Source organism: Onychostoma macrolepis, chromosome 08, assembly GCF_012432095.1.
Source record: "Onychostoma macrolepis isolate SWU-2019 chromosome 08, ASM1243209v1, whole genome shotgun sequence".
In the NCBI taxonomy this organism is placed as follows: Eukaryota; Metazoa; Chordata; class Actinopteri; order Cypriniformes; family Cyprinidae; genus Onychostoma; species Onychostoma macrolepis.
The window spans coordinates 2,602,243-2,627,448 of record NC_081162.1 but is presented as its reverse complement, the minus strand read 5'-3'; positions in this window follow the sequence as shown (position 1 = coordinate 2,627,448).

Here is a 25,206-nt window from a genome sequence, read left to right as displayed (position 1 = left end):
TTTTATATTTAGAAACTGTTGATTAATAAAACCTCACCAAGACTGCATATTGAGTGTAGGTGACGACTGTGTTATCATCAATAACAAACCAGTATCACCTGGTTGCAGTCTCTTTTGGTTTCTTGCCATAACAAATGTGCTTTACAAACACAGTTACAGCAGCCCCAAAATATATAACATTATAAAGTCAAGGGTCAAGAGCCCAACTAAAGCAAACACTACTCACCACGATGGTAACATATGTTTCACTTGCATCTTATAACAGAAATCTGTTAGCTGGGCGTGCACTCATGAGCTCATCATGTGAGAGCACTGTGATATCTCTGTGATAGTGTTGAGAAACAGGAAGTAGAATGTCCCCCAGCGACTGATATTTGAGCTGCCTCCCCAGTCAACACGTGAGATCACGCGATGATCACAGTGACATCACACCATTCTCATACGGTGATACTCACAGTGTGAGTAATATGTGAGCTCATTGTGAACTCAGAAAGATGAGCGGGGTTCTTACTTCTGTTAGGCATCTACAAAAGCCCTTATTGAGAATTAACAGATTTAGATGATGATGTTTTATTGTTTTGTTTGACGTTACCATCGTGGTGAGTAGTGTTTGCTTTAGTTGGGCTCTTGACCCTTGACTTTATAACACTATATTTTTTGGGGGCTGCTGTAACTGTGTTTGAAAAGCACATTTGTTATGGCAAGGAAAACCAAAAAGAGACTGCAACCAGGTGGTGTTGGTTTGTTACTGATGATAACAGCGCAAACATTACCTAGATTCACTATGCAGTCTTTGTGAGGAGCTGTCGATCTAAAGTTTTTAATAATAGCTCTGCGATTATACAGTATAGAAACCAGCATGTCATAACAGTTTATGAAGGATTTTAAAAGCATGATAAGACACAGACATTGTGAGCTACTGTGTCATTTAAACACAAAGAGAGACATCAAGAATCAGTGTATGAATCTCAACAATGGTGACAATCAAAAGCTTCATGCTGCAATGCATGCTGGGTACCTAGTCTCTGTGCACTGAGTGCACTTTGACCTCACATTAGTATGAGCTCACAGTGAGGGCGCTGTGAGGTTACACTTTTAGCTCACTGTTACCTCACATTGTGACCTCATCACGAGTATCCTGTGAGCTCATGGTGACATCACTGTGAGATCAAATTGTTGACTGGGGAGCTAATTAACTAATGAGGAGAACTAAGGAAACTGGGTCAACATGTGACATAATCGCCCCTCCCGTCCCCACGCCGACAAAAACAGTCCAACAGAGGAGGGAGGGTGTGGGTTCTGGAGGTGGGCGTGGAGCAGGAGAAGGGCAGGCAATGGGGAAGGGACAAAGTTCATAGGGCCAGGGTGGAGTCGATGGAGGAAGGAGCCAGGGAGGAGCCCGGAGCAGGAGGAGCCAGGTGACAATCCAGAGACCAGCCAGGATGGCGGCCCACGGCGGAGTTGACAGCGGGAGGAGCCATGGTGGAGAAGGGGCCAATGACACCAGGGGGCCGACTGACGGAGACTGAGCTGCTGGAGGTGGAGACCCAGGTGGAACGGGGCAGACGGAGAGCCGGGGCGAAACTGAGGATCCGGAGGGCCAAGGCGGAGCTGAAGGTCACTTTTTCAGTCTGCTATTCTGTTACGTGCTTGCTAAATAAAGCGCACGACGAAGGAGCGTAAACAAAAACAAAAAGTCTTTTAATAAAATTCCAAATCAAGAAACAGAGAATATCCAGGAGCAAGGGGTAGCAAAACACATTGATCAAATAATAGCAGACAAAGAAACAAGGATGAACACAGGCTTTAAATACAAAACGTAATCAAGGGGAAACAGAAACAGGTGAGGAGCTAATTAACTAATGAGGAGAACTAAGGACACTGGGTCAACATGTGACAGTAGCAGGCATCAAATTTGAAATGACATCTCATTTTGTGCATAAAATTGTAAAATTTCTCAGTCTTCATTTGCATCTGTTCTCCAACACACCAGTATCTTCTACTAATCCTGAAAACCTTGATTAGCTGGTTCAGGTGTTTGAGTAGGGTTAGACAGTTGGAGACCCCTGTATAAACAGCTGTTTCAGTCACCTTTGGGTGTGATTATTTGGAAGTAAGAACTTGCAGGACATAAATAATGAATCATTTAGCTATAAACATGACTTTGAAACAAATACACTGTTTGTAAATACACAATTGAAATTGCAGTGCTTCACATCATAAGAATGTCCCTGTCATTATTCAAAATATGTACTTCTGTTCGTAAAATATAATTCTATTCATGAAAGTGATGACAATGAAATACATGATTTTTTTTTTTTTCAAACCTTATTACATACTTATTAATTGATAATCTGAAATCTTGCTTGTTTTCACATTGACTGTTATAAACCAATGCTGACTTTCTAATGACCATTCCAACTACATAATACTATTATTGTTAGAAATTGCAACAAACTAAAAAATAGAAATATAAACATTTGAAGTGCGGGTTTCATCTGGCCAGAGGAGAACTGGCACCCCGACTGAGCCTGGTTTCTCCCAAGGTTTTTTTCTCCATTCTGTCACAGAGGGAGTTTTGGTTTCTTGCCGCTGTCGCCTCTGGCTTGCTCAGTTTGGGACACTTAGTTTCTAGCGATTATCGCCTATTTGATTGCACAGATACTATTTAAAATAAACTGAGCTAGACAATGACATCTCTGAATTCAATAATGAAATGCCTTTAACTGAAAATTGAGTGTTTAATCTTATCATTATACATTACTGACACTCTATCCTCCAATTTGATAATGTTAAGTGCTTTGACACAATCTGTATTGTTAAAAGCTGTCACGAATCCGGTCTGTGAACTTCCATTCACCCTCCACCAGAGGTCACTCGCTCACCACATTGACTCTCACAGCACACATCACACTGGACTCAATTTCCCATCATCCATTGCACTGATTGCACACACAACTGATTGCACACACAGCTGATGGCACTATCACAAGCACACCTGATCCTACGCACACACTGATTACATGCCCTACTTAAACCCTGGACTTTCTTTCCCTTGCTGCTGAGTATTGTATGCATTTATCACTGCCCTACAGAGCCCTGTTAGTTTCCCTAGTCTCGCCTGTTTTCGGATTGTGTTTTTCCCTGCATGGACTATCGCTTACGTTTTGGTTTACCTCTCTTGTCTAGCCCTCTTGATACTGTTCGCTGTCGCCTGACCCATGCCCGTTTCAGATAACTCTGTGTATTGCCTATGTTATACCTGTCTGCCTATGTTCGACCCTGCCTGTGAAACCACGTCTCTGATCAATAAAAGGTCGCACATGGATCCGCCTGTCTCACGTCTCGTCAGCCACGTTACAAAAGCGCTATATAAATAAAGGTGACTTGACTTGACCATTTATTGCTGTGTAGCTTTAGCATTAAACTGACACCTTTCAATATTACAGATAAAACTAACTAGTCGACCAGAGCTGTTTGATTTTGAGGGAATTTCTATGACCCACTACTTCACCCGACAACTGGGAAAAAGTGAAAAACTTTCAGGCAAGACCTGATGACATTCTAATCGCCACTTACCATAAAGCAGGTGAGGGCACTTTACAGTTTAAAAAAAAAATAATAATTAGTCAGCATGTGATAGGACTACTTCATTCACTGTTCGGGAGGCAGACACACTCTGTCAGTTTAAATTAAGATTAAAGACCCATCTCTTTAACCTGGCCAACACATAATACAGTAATACACTTCTGTATTTTTACTGTATTTTACATTTGTCTGCATTAATTAGGTCAACCAGAACCGGGAACACTTCCCATAACACCCTATGTACTTGTTACATCGTAAGAAGAATGGCATCTACGCTAATATTAGTCTGTTTTTTTCTTATTCCGAGATCACTGTAGCCACCCGATCCAGTCTGTATCCAGATCAGATGGTCACTGCAGTCACCCGGATCCAGTCCGTATCCAGATCAGATGGTGGATCAGCACCTAGAGATGACCTCTACAGCCCTGAACGTCAGCGGAGATCAGGACATCTAGATGAGCCCCAGAGACAGATCCCCAATGAGGACCTCATCACCTAGACAGCCATCGGGACAAGACCACGGAACCAAATGAGTCCTTTACACAATCTGACTTTGCTGCAGTTGGAATTTAACTGCTGGATCGTCTGGCCAGAGGAGAACTGTCTCCCCCGACTGAGCCTGGTTTCTCCCAAGGTTTTGTCTCCATTCTGTCTCATGGGAATTTTGGTTCCTTGCTGCTGTTGCCTCTGGCTTGCTTAGTTGACACTTAATTTCCAAGTAGACACTTAATTTCCAGCGATATCGTCAACTTGATTGTACAGATACTATTTAAACTGAACTGAGCTGGACGACGACATCATTGAATTCAATAATGAAATGCCTTTAACTGAAAATTGAGTGTTTAATCTTGTCATTTTACATTATTGACATTATTTTGATACATTCATATTGGAAATCTGTATTGTTAAAAGCGCTATATAAATAAAGGTGCTTGACTTGACACTGCATTTTACTCTTAAAGTTAGTTATTCTGGTGTTTAGGAAGAATATTGCATCTCTAATGCCCCTTTTGTATTACTTCATGGTGACTGGATTTATATGACCCACCAGTAGAGCATATGTGCCCAAATGTACATATAGTTAGTCTGACCCTGCTACATTTCAATAAATTCTCTTTTAAAACTGTCCTTTGCTCTTTATGAGTTCTGGAAGTTTTTCATAGTGCATGTTTTTTTGTTTTTTTTATCTCAAAAGATCAAGGCAATTTTGATTCCTCATCACACGATCCCTTTAATTATTAACGTGATAGTTCATCCAAAAATTAAAATCCTATCATTATTTACTCACCCTCATGTTATTCCAATCCCTTAAAGGGACACTCCACTATTTTTGAAAATAGGCTCATTTTCCAGCTCCTCAAGACAGATGAGTTTTACCGTTTTCGAATCCATTCAGCCAATCTCCGGGTCTGGCGGTAACACTTTTAGGTGAAGCTAAGTATAGATCATTGAATCTGATTTGACCGTTAGCATCTCGCTCAAAAATGACCAAAGAGTTTTGATATTTTTCCTATTTAAAACTTGACTCTTCTGTAGTTACATCATGTACTAAGACTGACGGAAAATGAAAAGTTGCGATTTTCTAGGCCGATATGGCTAGGAACTATACTCTCATTCCGGCGTAATAATCAAGGAAATTTGCTGGTGAAGGTGGGTGCAGCAGGCGCAATGATATTACGCAGCGTCTCTCACAAATGTCTCCATGGTTGCAAGGCACGCTCCCTGTGCAAGCAGCGCTGCGTAATATCATTGCGTAATATCCCAGACGAAAGATTGGCACTGTGGAAAACAATCATCAGTGAAATCAGGGGGATGGGATGCTCCTCCTGTGCTCTTGACCCCTTTCCTACAGCTTTGGTGAAAGCAAATATTTCTGCCATCAGTCCCCTTATCACCATGATAATAAACCAATCCCTTCAATCTGGTCATGTACCATCTGCCTTAAAAACGGCAATAATCAGACCTCTACTCAAGAAACCTACCCTTGATCCACAAACCTTTGCTAATTATAGGCCCATATCCAACCTGCCATTTCTTTCTAAGGTTTTGGAGAAAGTTGTTGCCAGGCACCTTCAGTACCATCTTAAATACAACAACATTTTTGAAAAGTTTCAGTCTGGTTTCCGTTCCGCTCATAGCACGGAAACAGCCTTAGTGAGAGTTACAAACGACCTGTTGATGACAGCCGATGCTGGCTCACCATCCCTCCTTATCCTCCTGGACCTTTCTGCAGCGTTTGACACCATTCATCACGGTATACTTCTCACCCGGCTACATCATTCTATTGGAATTAATAACACCGCTCTGCGCTGGTTTGAGTCGTATCTCACAGACCGATCAGAATCTGTGGCCATGGGAAGTTCAAGGTCCCATTCACATGCTGTTGGTTGTGGGGTTCCACAGGGGTCAGTGCTTGGACCTATTTTATTCATTCTCTACATGCTTCCCCTTGGTAAAGTCATCAGCCGCTTGGGAATTTCTTTCCATTGTTACGCTGATGATACTCAATTATACATGAAAACTGATATTCATCCATCATCATCGTCATCAACAACTCTAACCACACTCAATGCCTGTCTGGAGGAGATAAGGGAATGGATGAAACAAAACTTTCTTCAGCTGAACAGTTCAAAAACAGAAGCTATCCTCATTGGTTCTCCTCATCAGACCAGAAAATCCACCATAAACTGTATTACATTTTCAGGGCAGGACATTCCCCTATCAACATTAGTCATAAATCTCGGCGTCAGGTTTGACCCCCATCTAACTTTTGAGGCCCATATCAAACATCTTTGCAAAACTTCGTTTCACCATCTTAGGAATATAGCTAGACTCCGTCCCTCACTCACCATACATGATGCTGAAAAACTCGTCCATGCCTTTGTCTCCTCCAGACTGGACTACTGCAATGCTCTTCTCATTGGGATTCCTAATAAGAGCATCCAGAAGCTCCAGCACATACAGAATAGTGCCGCCAGGATCCTGATGAGGGTGCGTGAATACGAACACATCACTCCAATTCTTCAGACTCTACATTGGCTTCCCATTTCTGCCCGGATTGAATATAAAGTCTTTCTACTCACACATCAGTGTATCCATGGAAATGCTCCCTCCTACCTTAAAGAACTCCTTACTCCACAGATTGCTGAACGTTCTCTCTGCTCCACAAACACTCATCGGCTCCTTCCCCCAAGAACTAAGACCCGCACCATTGGGGACAGAGCCTTTTGTGCCGCCGCCCCTCGCCTGTGGAATGCCCTCCCTGAACATTGAGGGCTCCACAAACGACTGATGGTTTTAAAAAGGGTCTAAAAAAGTACCTTTTTAAAAAGTCCTTCAATGTCCCTTCCTGAACATTTGAGAGGCTAAAAGGTTAAAATAGGTCTCTTTTAGTGTTTAAATCTGTGTTAATCTTAGTTGATAGTTGTTTTTAACTGTGTTTTGTTTTATTTTCTTAAGACACTCTGTAGCACTTTGAGATTTTTCTTAAAATGTAAAGTGCTTTATAAATAAAATGTATTATTATTATTATTATTATCGTGGCTCCTGAATGATTTCCTGATCATGGGTTCAATATCGTACAGTGAGAGAGGTTCAAAGACAGCCATTGTCAAAGTCTTGCGACCACAGATAGCCTGCGATCATTTTCTGACTGTGTCGCACAGTGTGTTTGCTGCTACGAATCGGGCCGACACTGGTTGCTGTCTGGGAATGGGAATATACCTTAGAGATATTGTACTCATGAGAATTTCTAGGAGTACTAATAATTGTGGCCATTGTGCATTAGAGAACATTTTTTATTTCATAATGTGATTTTCCCCCACTTTCAATTTTTTTTTTTTTAAATTGAAAGATATACAATGAAGATTATAGATTTTATATAATACTTATAGTTTATATGTGTCACGAATTCGGTCGATGAACTTCCGTTCACTCACCACCAGAGGTCACTCGCTCACCACATTGACTCTTACACCATACATCACTCTGGACTGCATTTCCCATCATCCATTGCACTGATGACACATACACAGCTGATTACACTGATTGCACTTACACAGCTGAATGCTCTGATCACACACCCTATATAAACCATGGACTTCCTCTCAGTCGCTGTGTGCTGGCTCTTCGTTTACTGTGGGTGTCGCGGAAGAGGAACACGACACCACGTCTGTGGCTGAGATGGCGGACGCACCAGAATGCACTCACAAAGTGGTGGACGCAACAATGTACCGTCACATCCCAGCTGACCGTCCAGAGTCTCGTCACGTCTCAGCTGACTGTCCAGAGTCTTGTCACGTCTCAGCTGACCGTCCAGAGTCTCGTCACGTCTCCTATAACCTTCCAGAACCTCTTCACGTCATGTCTACCACCCCAGAACCACGTCCTGTTGTGTCCAATGTGTATTTGAGAAACATTTATTTCATAATGATATTTCCCCCCGATTTTAAATTCTTATTATCCAATGAAAGGTTAGATTTTTGGTTAGAAACCACAGTATAATGAGTGTTTACTGAATTTTATTTTTTTTTTCTGCATATGTGTTAGCCAATTCTAGATCACACAATTAATAAGTCTTTTAAGTTGCATGGACTGTGATACACTATGAAGTTGTGATACATTGATTGATATGTGCATCCACAGAAAATGGCAAGGAGGTGGACAGAGGTGCCCATAGCAATCATTGTATGGTAAAATTGCTCAAAACTGCTGATCTAGATTCTCAGCCTCAAAAATCACGCCAGCAGACAGTCCACAGTGCATGCAGCTGTCTGATCCATATTACACACACAACATCGGAAAACACTTTCTCTATCTAGTAAAATCTAATCTGATTGGTTGGTTTACTTCTAAAAATAAAGGCACACAGTTGTTGTTTTATTACTCCATCTGGAAATGGCATGTTATCTGTGACTGAACAATTGACATTTAAGTCAAGCAGCTCTTCCTTTTAAATAGCCCAGAATAAAAACAATAAGACTCATCAAATCAAAAGTCAACTTTTCTTGCCTGTTCTGAAAATAACAGTTTGGTTTGGCCTGGAAAGGTTATGGTTACATTTGTAATGTCTCGGTTACGTATCTAATCCTCGTTCCCTGAAGGAGGGAATGGGGACATCACGTCAATGACCGTCGAATTGGGGGATCTTGCTAGAGATCAATCTACTTTGAGTGCAAACTATGAGCCAATGCACATTGGCAGGCAATGATTGTGTCCAGATGCCACTGATTGCAGCGCGAGTATAAATAGGCAGCAGGTGCAATGCATACTCAGGTTTTCGCTAAGGAGACGACCCGGTGATCCGGCTGCTCAGTGGTGGTACAGCAACTGTGGTAACGGGACGTGAAGTCTCCATTCCCCTTCAGGGAACGAGGGTTACATATGCAACTGAGATGTTCCCTTTAGTCAGTTCTTTCGACGTCACATTGATGGCTCACCAAAGTGCCATGGATGCTGCCCTTCCAGTGTCCTGTGCGAGCCTCGTTAGAGTATAGTCCTTATTAAGAGTATAAGCCAGGGCTCGCACCAGGAAGGCCAGTCACCATGGAGGAATACGCATATGGGATCCCCTCAGGGTGACCACATATGGCATATGGTCGTGATTTGCAGAACGCTGGCGCTATTAGCAGCCGCTGCTCTGAGGATTTTAGTTTACTTGTGTTTATCTGAGTTTTTTATTGTGTTTTATTCACCTGCTTGTACTATTTTATTCAAACTCTGTATGTTTGGACGAGATTTTTGTCTACCACTACTTGCTATCTGGAGATTGTTGAACTATTGCCCATCTGGAAATCTGTTTCGGCTGTCGGACTTCTCCTCTAACCTCCTGCTCAGCTGCAATTATGATGATCATCAAACTGCCTTTATGGCTTGCAGTTGAGTGGATTATTCTCTGCTCTGCTTTTCATCCCGTGTTTTCCCTCTTTCAATACTCAGCAGCAGAATTGTTGCAGCTACGCATTCATTACGGCGAGCCTCCGCCTGCTTTGTACTTACATAAGGATATTGCTTTTATACTGCGCCATAAATATGTCCATCGTGGATCTCGCCGGAGTTTTAAAACTGTCTCTGCGAGTGCAATTCCATCCTTTTGGTCTTCGAACCCTCGTCCTCCAAGGAAACATACTTGGACTGTTGATCACAGTGTGCTAGCAAAGCTAACCAAGGCGACTACCACTAACGATCGACCACTAACGTAAGAACAATCTTTTATTTTGAGTATGGAATATTCGATCACTTTCCAACAAAGGTCCTTTCGTGTATGACCTACTGTTTGATCATATGTTTGATTTTCTTTGTCTAACTGAGACTTGGCAACGAAGTAATGATTTTTCTCATTTAAATCATTCTATTCCTCCTGGATATGATTTTACCAGTAAACCACGTACTGTTGGTCGGGGGGGAAGGCTTGCAATATTATATAAGGAAAAATAAAAAGTTACAACTCTTCCTGTAACAAAATGTGCATCATTTGAATCTGTTGCTTTGCAAATCAAAGGATCCGTTCAACCATTCTTGCTGTGGTGTACAGGCTTCCAAAGGCCAATCCTTTATTCTTACAGGAATTTTCTGCATTTTTTACTTTTGTTCCATTTAACTTTTGATAAATTTGTTCCTTGTCCCCCAATGTGGTTTTGGTTGATGATTTCAATATCCATGTCAAGTCAAGTCACTATTATTTGTATAGTGCTTTTAACAATGCAAATTGTCAAAGCAACTTTACATCAGCTTGATATAAAGCTGGGCGGCTTCGTATCAGTTTTACAGTATTTAAACAGGGAAATAGTTTGTCGAAATAGTGTCATTCTCCTCTGGTCAGACAAAATCAGCAGGTTAAATCCAGAGGCGGACAAAGTACACCACTTCCTTACTTGAGTGAAAGTACAGATACCACTGGTCAAATACTACTCCACTACAAGTGAAAGTTGTAAAGACAGATTTTTACTTAAGTAAAAGTACGAAAGTACATGTTTTTAAAAGTACTTGAGTATCAAAAGTAAAAAGTAAAAGCATTGTTTTATTGTCGCATTGTTGTATACTTACAATACCTTATGCCACTAATGCAACCTACTGAATACACTGATAAGCTTGTATTATCTTTGGAGTTAAGAGCTTTTATGTTACAAAACATATTGAAATGGAACAACTGAATGAAGATAATCATCTTTATTTTTTTTATTTAACATTCCTACAACTACATTGAACTTAATTTATTACTTGTTTAAAAGTTACAAAGTTCTTTTTCAAAGAGATACTGAAGTCTATGATATGGTTCATTTTAGGCAAACATTGAAAAGAAAACAAACCTTTAGTCTCTTCAGAAAACTGGAACATACTCTCTTAGTATGGCCATGGGTGTGCACGTTGCACCAAAGAACCGTCTTTTTGAATTTTGCCATCAACTGATCAGTGTTCATAAAATGCTCAGAAATCAGTGAACTTCACAACATGTGGCTAAGGTTGGGTATTGTTTGAATTTTATCCATTCCTATTCAGATTCTGCTTATTGATTTCAATTCTTATTGATTCCCAGTTTAGATTCTAAAGTTTTCATTTTAGCCTACTTTTTGATCATTTGTTTGCAAAAAAATATATGTATTTATGTGCAGTGTTTTGACAATAAAATAATGTTCAGATATATATACTTCCCTGACCAGTTTTTAGCAGCAATTTACCAGTAGGCCTAAGTATATATATATATATATATATATATACATATATACCCAGTCAACAATTTGATCTCACAGCGATGTCACCATGATCTCACAGGATACTCGTGATGAGGTCACAATGTGAGGTAACAGTGAGCTAAAAGTGTAACCTCACAGCGCCCTCACTGTGTGCTCATACTAATGTGAGGTCAAAGTGCACTCACTGCACAGAGACTAGGTACCCAGCATGCATTGCAGCATGAAGCTTTTGATTGTCACCATTGTTGAGATTTATACACTGATTCTTGATGTTTCTCTTTGTGTTGAAATGACAGAGTAGTTAATAATGTTTGTGTCTTATGCTTTTATAATTCTCCATAAATGATTATGAAAGTGACGTGACTCAGAATTTGTGCTCTGCAATTAACCCATCCAAAGTGCACACACCCAGAGCAGTGGGCAGCCATTTATGTTGCAGTGCCGGGGAGCAGTTGGGGTTCTGTACCTTGCTCAAGGGCACCTCAGTCATGGTATTGAGGGTGGAGAGAGCGCTGTACATTCTCTCTCCCCACCTACAATCCTTGCCTGCACAAGACTCAAACCCGCAACCTTTGGATTAAGAGCCTGACTCTCTAACCATTAGGCCACAACTTCCCAAGACTGCATATGGAATCTAGGTGACGACTGTGTTGTTATCATCAATAACAAACCAATATCACCTGGTTGCAGTCTCTTTTTGGGTTTCCTTGCCATAACAAATGTGCTTTACAAACACAGTTACAGCAGCCCCAAAAAATATAATGTTATAAAGTAAAGGGTCAAGAGCCCAACTAAAGCAAACACTAATCACTATGATGGTAACATCAAACAAAACAATAAAACATCATGAGTGAATAATGAGTGAAGCTGTGGATTTGTTTATTTAAGTTGATTTCATCGAAGGCTGTGTCTGGAAGTCAGTTGTATGTTTGGAGAAAGTTCTTATAACAGAAATCTGTTAGCTGGGCGTGCACTCATGAGCTCATCATGTGAGAGCACTGTGATATCACTGTGATAGTGTTGAGAAACAGGAAGTAGAATGTCCCCCAGAGACTGATATTTGATCTGCCTCCTCTCAACCTGCTCAACATTTTGAATTCACAATGAGCTCACAGGTGTGATGTCACTGTGATCATCGCGTGATCTCATGTGTTGACTGGGTATATATATATATATATATATATATATATATATATATATATATATATATATATATATATATATATATATGTATGTATATGTATATGTGTGTGTATATGAAGAGTTCAGATGCAAAAGCCTCTAAGTGCCGTCTGAAATTTTCTTCTACAATGAGCATTTTATCAGGTTCCTATATTTATGTTTAGTTATTTCACTTTAATTGCATAGAAAAGGACCTATACATTGCCATTATATTAAAATGACTGAACCTAAACATAGGAGCCTGATAAAAATGCTAATTTTAGATGAAAATTTTAGACGGCAATTAGAGGCTTTTGCATCTGAACTCTTCATACATATATATATATGGTAAAGTGAGTGCAGTCATTTTTGATAGATATATTACTGCAATTTTACTGCTACATATTACGACTTTCTACTTGGGGACCTTGATATAAATGCAGTTGAGTAAAAAATACGATATTTGTTTTTCAAATGTAGTGAAGTTAAAGTCGCAAGTTTCCAGAAGAAATAATACTCGAGTAAAGTACAGATACTCAAAAAGTGTACTTAAGTACAATACTCAAGTAAATTTACTTTGTTACTCTCCGCCTCTGTTATTTGTATAGCGCTTTTAACAATAAAAATTGTGTCAAAGTAGCTTTACATCAGCTTGATATAAAGCTTGGTACATCGGGTGTTTTGGGAAGTGTTCCCGGTTCCGGTTGACCTAATTAATGCTGCCTAAAAATCCTTTAACGGATTTGAATTATAGAAATGCGGTAGTGTATTATGTGTAAGCCAGGTTAAAGAGATGGGTCTTTAATCTAGATTTAAACCGACAGAGTGTGTCTGCTTCCTAAACAGTGTTAGGTAGATTGTTCCAGAGTTTGGGCGCTAAATAGGAAAACGATCTCCCACCCGCAGTTGATTTTGATATTCTAGGTATTATCAAATGGTCAGAGTTTTGAGATCGCAGTGGACATGAAGGACTATAATGCGATAAGAGCTCACTCAAATACTGAGGTGCCAAACCATTCAGGGCCTTATAGGTAATTAGCAAGATCTTAAAATGTATACAATGTTTAATAGGGAGCCAGTGCAGTGTTGACAGAACCGGGCTAATGTGGTCATACTTCCTGGTTCTAGTAAAAACTCTAGCTGCTGCATTTTGAACCAGCTGGAGTTTGTTTATTAAACGTGCAGAGCAACCACCCAATAAAGCATTGCAATAATCTAGCCTCGAGGTCATGAACGCATGAATTAATGTTTCTGCATTTGACATTGAGAGCATAGGTCATAATTTAGATATATTTTTAAGATGGAAAAATGCTGAATGCTAGAAACATGTTTTTAGAAGGAAAGATTGCTATCAAAAAGAACGCCTAGGTTCCTAGCTGATGACGAAGAATTTACAGAGCAGCCATCAAGTATTAGACAGTGATCTAGGTTATTACATGCAAAAGTTTTTGGTCCAATAATTAACACCTCTGCTTTTCAGAATTTACCAGTAAGAAATTTCTAGTCATCCAGTTTTGAGATCAACTATACATTCCATTAGTTTTGCAAATTAGTAAGTTTCATCAGCATAACAGTGAAAGCTAACACAATGTTTCCTAATGATATCTCCCAAGGGTAACATGTAAAGCGTGAAAAGTAGGGGGCCAAGTACTGAGCCTTGAGGTACTCCATACTGCACTTGTGATCGGTATGATACCTCTTCATTTACTGCCACAAATTGATGGCTGTCAGATAAGTACGATTTGAACCATGTCAGTGCACTTCCTCTAATGCCAACATCATTTTCTAGTCTATTTAAAGAATGTTGTGGTCGATAGTGTCAAACGCAGCGCTAAGATCCAGTAACACTAATAGACACTAATACAACCACATTCTAGAACCTCCTTGTCCCATCCAGGTACCAGACATGGAGTCTCCAGAGATCAGGATATGGGTGCCACAGGGTGCCCTGTCACTGAGAAAGTAGATCCTTCCTCAGAGGAATCCGCCTGGGAGGGGCTGTCAAGAGGAGCATCAGTTCTGGGACGAGCAAGAGCAAGACTGAGCCTGGTTTCTCCCAAGGTTTGTCACAGATGGAGTTTTGGTTCCTTGCCGCTGTTGCCTCTGGCTTGCTTAGTTGGGGACACCTATCATTTCCAGCAATATCGTTGAGTTGATTGCACAAATACTACTAGAACTGATCATCCTTGCAGGACTCTATCCATCAGTCTCTGGAATGTTGCTGGAGCTCCATGCAGTCCAAAAGGAAGGACATTAAATTGATAGAGCCCTATCGGCGTCCTGAAAGCGATGTAGGGTCTGGACGTTGGCTCTAAGGGTACCTGCCAGTACCCCTTGCAGAGGTCTAGTGTGGTGATGTATTTGGCTTTTCCTGTCCTTTCCAACAGATCACCTATGCGTGATATCAGGTATCGTCAAACTGGGACTGGGCATTGAGCTTGCGAAGGTCGATGCAAACACGTAGGGATCCATCCTTCTTCAGGAGTATGACTACGGACTGCACCACTCATTCATTGTGAGTGAGCGTTGTGAGTGAATGTCAGCGGAGACCAGGACAACTAGATGAGCCCCAGAGACTGATCCCCAGTGAAGACCCTGTCTCCTAGACAGCTATCAGGACAAGACCACAGGAACCAGATGAGTCCTTTACACAATCTGACTCTGCTGCAGCCTAGATTTAAACTCCTGATTTTGTCTGGCCAGAGGAAAATGATACTATTTCCTGTCTAAATACTGTAAAGCTGATGTAAAGCCACCCAGCTTTATATCAAGCTGATGTAAAGCTGCTTTGACACAATTTGAATTGTTAAAAGCGCTATACAAATAATAGTGACTTGACTTGACAATGACAGTTCAATCACTCCCTGCTCACTCATCATCTCATTTTCTTTCCTTAGAAGTTCCACCAGTCGCTCAGGTACCCGGTAACATCTTTGTCTATATGGTGTAGTGTCGGTAAGGTGGATGGTGGGGTGTATTAGCTCTGTCTGTCCATGCCTCTGACGAAACAAAGTGGGGAACTGGTCTAGTACATGTTGCAACTCTTGCCGCTTGATGTCCTCTAGGTGAGTCAGACAGACTGACCTTCCACTCTTTTAGCAGGTTGACATGTTAAATTCGCTTGGACTTCTCCTTATCTGGATGGTGGATCTCATAAGTTATGGGTCCCATCTTTCGGACCACAGTATATGGACCTTGCCATTTTGCCAGGAGCTTGTTTGATGAGGTGGGTTGCTACTGCCGTAGTCTTGCATGCTAATCATACCATTGTTTCTGTGGTTGTTTTTGCCTGCAGGTTTTCTCTTGCTTGTTCCCGGTAATATAATACTGCTCTAGACGGTCTCTCATTTCCAGCACATTACTGCACATTACTCTTTCTCAGCAGGTCCAGCGGTCCTTGCACTTGCCACCCATAGAGGAGCTCAAATGGTGAGAAACCAGTCGAAGCTTAGGGAACTTCTCTGTAAGCAAAGAGAACAAATGTAGCCACTTGTCCCAGTCTCGTCCCATGTCTGCAACGAACTTCCACAGCATATTCTTAAGGGTTTGGTTGAACTTTCCACCAGTCCGTCTGTCTGGGGGTGGTATGCCTTTAACTGAAAATTGAGTGTTTAATCTTATCATTATACATTACTGACACTCTATCCTCCAATTTGATACTGTTAAGTGCTTTGACACAATCTGTATTGTTAAAAGCGCTAAAGGTGACTTGACTTGACTTGACTTGACTTGTTATGGGCTTGTTCTGACGGCTGTCGGCTCAGCTGCCCCATGAGCCGCAACATGAAGTTAGTGCCTTGGTCTGTCAAGATCTCTTCTGGTATTCCTACCCTGAAGAAGAGTTGAACGAGGGAATGAACGATCTTAGGTGTGGTGATGGTACGCAGTGGGAAAGTTTCTGGATACCTTGTTGTGTAGTCACTGATTACCAAGATGTACCGATGACCTGCACTGCTTTTCACCAATGGGCCCACAATGTCCATTGCAATCTGCCTGAAAGATTCAGAAATCACAGGGAGAGGTTGCAAGGGTTCTCTGCTCCGCTGGGGCATAGCACTGGTTTTCTGACATGTGGTGCATGTGTTGCAATGTCTCAGTACATCAGTGTCGAGTCAAGTCAAGTTGAGCTTTATTGTCATTCCGCTACATGCGGGGGCATACAGTGGAACAAAATGTCGTGCCTCACAGGACCACGGTGCTACATAAATACAGGCATACAGCAATGAAGTAAAACAATATAAACCTATACACAACTATCCTACTGATAGATTTTGACTATAAATATACTATATATTGTGGCGGGTGGAAGAATCACACGACAGGGTGAATCAATGAATGCCCGAAGGGTGTGTTTATTGAGAGAGAGAGTCGTGCCAAAGTGCTCGGGTGAGATAGTCTCGTGCTCCAGGATCCGCGTGTTTTCCTCTGCCTCCGTGGGTGCGTGCTGGGTGCCGGTGTGGGGATAGTGCCTCGGGGCTGGCCGGTCAGACGCTGCTTTCTAAGGAGAAATGAGAGGAAGGTTAGCGATCTCATCAGACGAGTTGTCTCTCACCAGTCTGTGCGTGTTGGCAGCTTTTGTAGGTGGCTGGTGATTAGCTTCAGGTGTGGCCAGCCAGCCCGTGCTGATGGCGTGCAGGTGTTTCTCCTTCGTTGCCAGGGCGACGCTGATGAGGCCTCAGGACACGCGTCACAATAAAAAAATTTTTTTTTAACCTATACATAAACTAAAAAATACAAACTATACAAACTATACGAGTGCTTCAGATAAATACTGTACATGTGCGAAGAGAAACATTGTGAGTCAGCAGCTGGCTGGGGAACAGCGCAGGATGATTTGTAGTGCATGAGCATGTAAACATACATATATCACTGAGTCTTTTTGTGGGATTTGTATACACACAGCAGTGTGTGGAAAGTGACTAGTACGCATAGAGGAGGAGAGTGTGCTACTACAGGTGGTTTGTACAGGCCCACTCACCTGCGTGTAGGACACTTCGATTGCACAACAAAAAAAAAAAGTTCCATAAGTTTCAGATGGTCCATGTTTCAGGAGGTAGGGGTTTGTATGGGGTTCAGAGAGGCGGGTGATTTGAGTTCAGGGCTCTCACAGCCTGGGGGAAAAAGCTGTTGAGCAGTCTGGCAGAGCGGGCTCTGATGCTCCGGTACCGTCTTCCTGATGGTAGGAGCTGGAAGAGATTGTGGGAGGGGTGTGTGGAGTCCTTCACGATACTGTTGGCTTTTCTGGAGCATCGTGTAAGGAAAATGTCCAGGATGGAGGGGAGAGGGGCACCGATGATCTTTGCAGCTGTGTTCACTGTCCGCTGGCGGGTCTTGCGGTCTGCTGCTGTACAGTTCCCGTACCAGACAGTGATGCAGCTGGTCAGCACACTCTCAATGGTGCCCCTGTAGAAAGTGGTGAGGATGGGTGGAGGGAGACTTGCTCTTTTCAGCCGGCGGAGGAAGTGTAGGCGCTGTTGTGCCTTCTTGGAGTGTGACATGGTGTTGGTGGTCCAGGTGAGATCCTCTGTGATGTGCACCCCCAGGAATTTAGTGCTGCTGACTCTCTCCACAGGCGAGCTGTCGATGGTCAGTGGGGGGTGATCACCGGAGTTTCTTCTGAAGTCCATCACAACCTCCTTTGTCTTACTCACATTGAGGGACAGGTTGTTAGTGCCACACCATTTCGCCAGCTGTGCCACTTCCTCTCTGAAGTGCGTTTCATCGTTGTTGCTGATGAGACCTACCACTGTTGTGTCATCAGCGAACTTGATGATGTGGTTGGAGCTGGACTTGGCAGTGTAGTTGTGGGTCAGCAGCGTGAAGAGCAGCGGACTGAGCACACAGCCTTGTGGGGCACCTGTGCTCAGTGTGGTAGTGCTCGAGGTGTTGTGGCCGACACGGACTGACTGAGGTCTTCCGGTTAGAAAGTCCAGAATCCAATTACAGAGGGAGTTGTTAAGGCCCAGCAGGTTTAGTTTATTTATGAGCTGTTGTGGGATTATTGTGTTGAATGCTGAGCTGAAGTCAATGAACAGCATTCTAACATAAGAGTCTTTGTTTTCTAGGTGGGTAAGAGCTAGGTGGAGGGTGGAGGAAATTGCATCGTCCGTGAGCGGTTTGGACGGTATGCAAACTGGAGCGGATCGAGTGTGTTGGGGAGGCTGGTTTTGATGTTGTGCATGACTAACCTCTCAAAGCACTTCATCATGATTGGAGTCAGTGCTATGGGACGGTAGTCATTTAGACAGGACACAGGTGATTTCTTTGGTATGATTGTTGTGGATTTGAGACATGTGGGGACGACTGCCTGGCTCAGCGAGGTGTTGAAGATATCTGTTAGGACATCTGTCAGCTGTTCAGCACAGTCTTTCAGTACACGGCCAGGTATGTTGTCAGGACCCGCAGCCTTGTGTGGGTTGATCCTAGATAGGGTCTTCCTTACGTCGGCTGAAGCCAGACAGAGCGGCTGGTCGTTGGGTGGTGTGGGCAGTTTTTGTGCAGGTGTGTCATTCTGCATTTCAAACCATGAATAAAAGTGGTTGAGTGTATCTACGAGGGATGTGTCATCATCACAGGCCTGTGGCGGGGGCTTGTAGTCTGTGATGGTCTGATTGGCTTGCCACAGACTCCATGTGTCTCTGCTGTCTGTGAAGTGATTGTTGATTTTTTGAGCATGTATATAGCTCAAAAACACACAGAGTGTGTAATGTTGGCCGGTGAAGCTAATGCGTGCGTATGTCTTTTGTTCGCCCAGATGGCCAGCCCATGGAACTGTGTGTGCTAGATGTAAGACTAGTGGATGACAAAAAGTTGGCACAACAAGACGGGTCACATCATTGGCTTGCACATACAGTACAACACATCATTCATTAGTACATATCTTTCATTACACATGTTAGAAGGATTAGCAGAAGCAGCTTTTTCAAACAACGGTTTCAGTCACATCATTTCTTTGCAGTTTGGAAATATTTCCTGGCACCTGCCAACCACTAATATCAAGGCTCTCTACAGATGCTTCAGGGGTTGGTGTACCGAGATACTTTTCAAGGCATCTTTGTTGACGTGACTTTGTTGGGCCCTTGGTCCCGCTCTGCAACAGACATCGAGATCTGGCAGCGGCTGAAGACCTGCCCTGGCTTGTGACCGAGTAATGGCAGGACATGACAAATTCACAGAGGTTACAGTGGCAGTGGCAACATTTACAAAGTCTTTAGCAGTGGCTTGTAACAAGTCATTCAACACTGGTAAGTCTTGTCCTAGAATCATGTCTGCAGGAAAACTGTCAACTATAGCAGCATTCAACAGGTATATTTGATCTTGTACTTCTACCAAAACCTCGGCTCTGGGGTACCGCTTCACATCCCCATGCACACATTGAACAGAGGCAGTATTCAGATAGACAACATTTGTCACATAACATGATTTCAGCATTGACATAGAACAACCAGTGTCCAACAATGCCTGAAGGGAATGTCCATTAACAGTCACATCACATGTAGTGAGACTCTCCCTCACAGATGAAAGTACCCCTCTTTTGGAACGTAACAGTACCCTGTCAGCTTAGCTTTACGAGTGGGACATACTGCTGCTTTGTGCCCCTGCTGCTGACAGTAAAAGCATCAAATTTATTTTCCCCCTAGAACTCTAACCACACTCAATGCCTGTCTGGAGGAGATAAGGGAATGGATGAAACAAAACTTTCTTCAGCTGAACAGTTCAAAAACAGAAGCTATCCTCATTGGTTCTCCTCATCAGACCAGAAAATCCACCATAAACTGTATTACATTTTCAGGGCAGGACATTCCCCTATCAACATTAGTCATAAATCTCGGCCAGGTTTGACCCCATCTAACTTTTGAGGCCCATATCAAACATCTTTGCAAAACTTCGTTTCACCATCTTAGGAATATAGCTAGACTCCGTCCCTCACTCACCATACATGATGCTGAAAAACTCGTCCATGCCTTTGTCTCCTCCAGACTGGACTACTGCAATGCTCTTCTCATTGGGATTCCTAATAAGAGCATCCAGAAGCTCCAGCACATACAGAATAGTGCCGCCAGGATCCTGATGAGGGTGCGTGAATACGAACACATCACTCCAATTCTTCAGACTCTACATTGGCTTCCCATTTCTGCCCGGATTGAATATAAAGTCTTTCTACTCACACATCAGTGTATCCATGGAAATGCTCCTCCTACCTTAAAGAACTCCTTACTCCACAGATTGCTGAACGTTCTCTCTGCTCCACAAACACTCATCGGCTCCTTCCCCCAAGAACTAAGACCCGCACCATTGGGGACAGAGCCTTTTGTGCCGCCGCCCCTCGCCTGTGGAATGCCCTCCCTGAACATTGAGGGCTCCACAAACGACTGATGGTTTTAAAAAGGGTCTAAAAACGTACCTTTTTAAAAAGTCCTTCAATGTCCCTTCCTGAACATTTGAGAGGCTAAAAGGTTAAAATAGGTCTCTTTTAGTGTTTAAATCTGTGTTAATCTTAGTTGATAGTTGTTTTTAACTGTGTTTTGTTTTATTTTCTTAAGACACTCTGTAGCACTTTGAGATTTTTCTTAAAATGTAAAGTGCTTTATAAATAAAATGTATTATTATTATTATTATTATCGTGGCTCCTGAATGATTTCCTGATCATGGGTTCAATATCGTACAGTGAGAGAGGTTCAAAGACAGCCATTGTCAAAGTCTTGCGACCACAGATAGCCTGCGATCATTTTCTGACTGTGTCGCACAGTGTGTTTGCTGCTACGAATCGGGCCGACACTGGTTGCTGTCTGGGAATGGGAATATACCTTAGAGATATTGTACTCATGAGAATTTCTAGGAGTACTAATAATTGTGGCCATTGTGCATTAGAGAACATTTTTTATTTCATAATGTGATTTTCCCCCACTTTCAATTTTTTTTTTTTTAAATTGAAAGATATACAATGAAGATTATAGATTTTATATAATACTTATAGTTTATATGTGTCACGAATTGGTCGATGAACTTCCGTTCACTCACCACCAGAGGTCACTCGCTCACCACATTGACTCTTACACCATACATCACTCTGGACTGCATTTCCCATCATCCATTGCACTGATGACACATACACAGCTGATTACACTGATTGCACTTACACAGCTGAATGCTCTGATCACACAATCACACACCCTATATAAACCATGGACTTCCTCTCAGTCGCTGTGTGCTGGCTCTTCGTTTACTGTGGGTGTCGCGGAAGAGGAACACGACACCACGTCTGTGGCTGAGATGGCGGACGCACCAGAATGCACTCACAAAGTGGTGGACGCAACAATGTACCGTCACATCCCAGCTGACCGTCCAGAGTCTCGTCACGTCTCAGCTGACTGTCCAGAGTCTTGTCACGTCTCAGCTGACCGTCCAGAGTCTCGTCACGTCTCCTATAACCTTCCAGAACCTCTTCACGTCATGTCTACCACCCCAGAACCACGTCCTGTTGTGTCCAATGTGTATTTGAGAAACATTTATTTCATAATGATATTTCCCCCCGATTTTAAATTCTTATTATCCAATGAAAGGTTAGATTTTTGGTTAGAAACCACAGTATAATGAGTGTTTACTGAATTTTATTTATTTTTTTTCTGCATATGTGTTAGCCAATTCTAGATCACACAATTAATAAGTCTTTTAAGTTGCATGGACTGTGATACACTATGAAGTTGTGATACATTGATTGATATGTGCATCCACAGAAAATGGCAAGGAGGTGGACAGAGGTGCCCATAGCAATCATTGTATGGTAAAATTGCTCAAAACTGCTGATCTAGATTCTCAGCCTCAAAAATCACGCCAGCAGACAGTCCACAGTGCATGCAGCTGTCTGATCCATATTACACACACAACATCGGAAAACACTTTCTCTATCTAGTAAAATCTAATCTGATTGGTTGGTTTACTTCTAAAAATAAAGGCACACAGTTGTTGTTTTTATTACTCCATCTGGAAATGGCATGTTATCTGTGACTGAACAATTGACATTTAAGTCAAGCAGCTCTTCCTTTTAAATAGCCCAGAATAAAAACAATAAGACTCATCAAATCAAAAGTCAACTTTTCTTGCCTGTTCTGAAAATAACAGTTTGGTTTGGCCTGGAAAGGTTATGGTTACATTTGTAATGTCTCGGTTACGTATCTAATCCTCGTTCCCTGAAGGAGGGAATGGGGACATCACGTCAATGACCGTCGAATTGGGGGATCTTGCTAGAGAGATCAATCTACTTTGAGTGCAAACTATGAGCCAATGCACATTGGCAGGCAATGATTGTGTCCAGATGCCACTGATTGCAGCGCGAGTATAAATAGGCAGCAGGTGCAATGCATACTCAGGTTTTCGCTAAGGAGACGACCCGGTGATCCGGCTGCTCAGTGGTGGTACAGCAACTGTGGCAACGGGACGTGAAGTCTCCATTCCCCCCTTCAGGGAACGAGGGTTACATATGCAACTGAGATGTTCCCTTTTAGTCAGTTCTTTCGACGTCACATTGATGGCCTACCAAAGTGCCATGGATGCTGCCCCTTCCAGTGTCCTGTGCGAGCCTCGTTAGAGTATAGTCCTTATTAAGAGTATAAGCCAGGGCTCGCACCAGGAAGGCCAGTCACCATGGAGGAATACGCATATGGGATCCCCTCAGGGTGACCACATATGGCATATGGTCGTGATTTGCAGAACGCTGGCGCTATTAGCAGCCGCTGCTCTGAGGATTTTAGTTTACTTGTGTTTATCTGAGTTTTTTATTGTGTTTTATTCACCTGCTTGTACTATTTTATTCAAACTCTGTATGTTTGGACGAGATTTTTGTCTACCACTACTTGCTATCTGGAGATTGTTGAACTATTGCCCATCTGGAAATCTGTTTCGGCTGTCGGACTTCTCCTCTAACCTCCTGCTCAGCTGCAATTATGATGATCATCAAACTGCCTTTATGGCTTGCAGTTGAGTGGATTATTCTCTGCTCTGCTTTTCATCCCGTGTTTTCCCTCTTTCAATACTCAGCAGCAGAATTGTTGCAGCTACGCATTCATTACGGCGAGCCTCCGCCTGCTTTGTACTTACATAAGGATATTGCTTTTATACTGCGCCATAAATATGTCCATCGTGGATCTCGCCGGAGTTTTAAAACTGTCTCTGCGAGTGCAATTCCATCCTTTTGGTCTTGAACCCTCGTCCTCCAAGGAAACATACTTGGACTGTTGATCACAGTGTGCTAGCAAAGCTAACCAAGGCGACTACCACTAACGATCGACCACTAACGTAAGAACAATCTTTTATTTTGAGTATGGAATATTCGATCACTTTCCAACAAAGGTCCTTTCGTGTATGACCTACTGTTTGATCATATGTTTGATTTTCTTTGTCTAACTGAGACTTGGCAACGAAGTAATGATTTTTCTCATTTAAATCATTCTATTCCTCCTGGATATGATTTTACCAGTAAACCACGTACTGTTGGTCGGGGGGGAAGGCTTGCAATATTATATAAGGAAAAATAAAAAGTTACAACTCTTCCTGTAACAAAATGTGCATCATTTGAATCTGTTGCTTTGCAAATCAAAGGATCCGTTCCAACCATTCTTGCTGTGGTGTACAGGCTTCCAAAGGCCAATCCTTTATTCTTACAGGAATTTTCTGCATTTTTTACTTTTGTTCCATTTAACTTTTGATAAATTTGTTCCTTGTCCCCCAATGTGGTTTTGGTTGATGATTTCAATATCCATGTCAAGTCAAGTCACTATTATTTGTATAGTGCTTTTAACAATGCAAATTGTCAAAGCAACTTTACATCAGCTTGATATAAAGCTGGGCGGCTTCGTATCAGTTTTACAGTATTTAAACAGGGAAATAGTTTGTCGAAATAGTGTCATTCTCCTCTGGTCAGACAAAATCAGCAGGTTAAATCCAGAGGCGGACAAAGTACACCACTTCCTTACTTGAGTGAAAGTACAGATACCACTGGTCAAATACTACTCCACTACAAGTGAAAGTTGTAAAGACAGATTTTTACTTAAGTAAAAGTACGAAAGTACATGTTTTTAAAAGTACTTGAGTATCAAAAGTAAAAAGTAAAAGCATTGTTTTATTGTCGCATTGTTGTATACTTACAATACCTTATGCCACTAATGCAACCTACTGAATACACTGATAAGCTTGTATTATCTTTGGAGTTAAGAGCTTTTATGTTACAAAACATATTGAAATGGAACAACTGAATGAAGATAATCATCTTTATTTTTTTTATTTAACATTCCTACAACTACATTGAACTTAATTTATTACTTGTTTAAAAGTTACAAAGTTCTTTTTCAAAGAGATACTGAAGTCTATGATATGGTTCATTTTAGGCAAACATTGAAAAGAAAACAAACCTTTAGTCTCTTCAGAAAACTGGAACATACTCTCTTAGTATGGCCATGGTGTGCACGTTGCACCAAAGAACCGTCTTTTGAATTTTGCCATCAACTGATCAGTGTTCATAAAATGCTCAGAAATCAGTGAACTTCACAACATGTGGCTAAGGTTGGGTATTGTTTGAATTTTATCCATTCCTATTCAGATTCTGCTTATTGATTTCAATTCTTATTGATTCCCAGTTTAGATTCTAAAGTTTTCATTTTAGCCTACTTTTTGATCATTTGTTTGCAAAAATATATGTATTTATGTGCAGTGTTTTGACAATAAAATAATGTTCAGATATATATACTTCCCTGACCAGTTTTTAGCAGCA